Here is a 917-nt window from a genome sequence, read left to right on the forward strand (position 1 = left end):
TTGGTTTACCACAGTAATTACCATTAAATACGTTAAATGTGGTATTTATAGTAAAAATATAATGAATAGTGTAATTTACTTAAAAAAGGACCATAATTACATAAAAAAGAACTATTTTACAAGATTAATTACTTCAGATAATTTAGCCCTTTCGACCAAAAAAATAAAAAAATTAGCCCTAATTATTAATATTTACAATATTCGTTGTCACTAGAGATAAAATTATCGTTATTTTCGTAAAAAGAATCGTATTCCAAGTAATATCAAGAATACGACTATATTTACCTGTTATACCTTAGTTGCTGTATTATAAGTAATTATCTCAATCACAATAAAATTTACATAAAGTAAGGTATTAATTACTAGATAAAGGATTTTATTACACAAACAAGTTATTTACCATATGTATATCAGTTTTACTACTATTACGACAATTTGTTGTCAGATTAGTAAAATAGTTCTTAAACTTGTAATTGAAAAAATTACTACAAATACAAGTTTGATTACTACTTTTCCAACAATTAGTCGATTTATGAATCAAATAGTTCTCATACAAAAAACTACCATAAAATCGACATTAATTACTATTTTCATCTCAATTGTCGATAAACGATGTAAAATGTTGTCACAGAACTTAAAACTTCTTAAAGGACGTGATTTACAATACAAACATCCTCATTACATCATAAAGGTGTCAACAATAATTTATTCATATTAATAACATTTTACTTGTATAATAACACATCTCTTATTTTATTGGTATACATATTTGTCTAACTTGTAAGATGAAATTTGACTGACTTTGTTTTTTTTTTTTTAATTTAAAGAAAAGAAATTTTAAATACACACCCTAATATTTAATACACACCCCTTACTTTATACACCACCTATCAAGTTTTCATTTCAATATTATACTT

The sequence above is a fragment of the Fragaria vesca genome, linkage group LG4 (assembly GCF_000184155.1).
Source record: "Fragaria vesca subsp. vesca linkage group LG4, FraVesHawaii_1.0, whole genome shotgun sequence".
Taxonomy (NCBI): domain Eukaryota; kingdom Viridiplantae; phylum Streptophyta; class Magnoliopsida; order Rosales; family Rosaceae; genus Fragaria; species Fragaria vesca.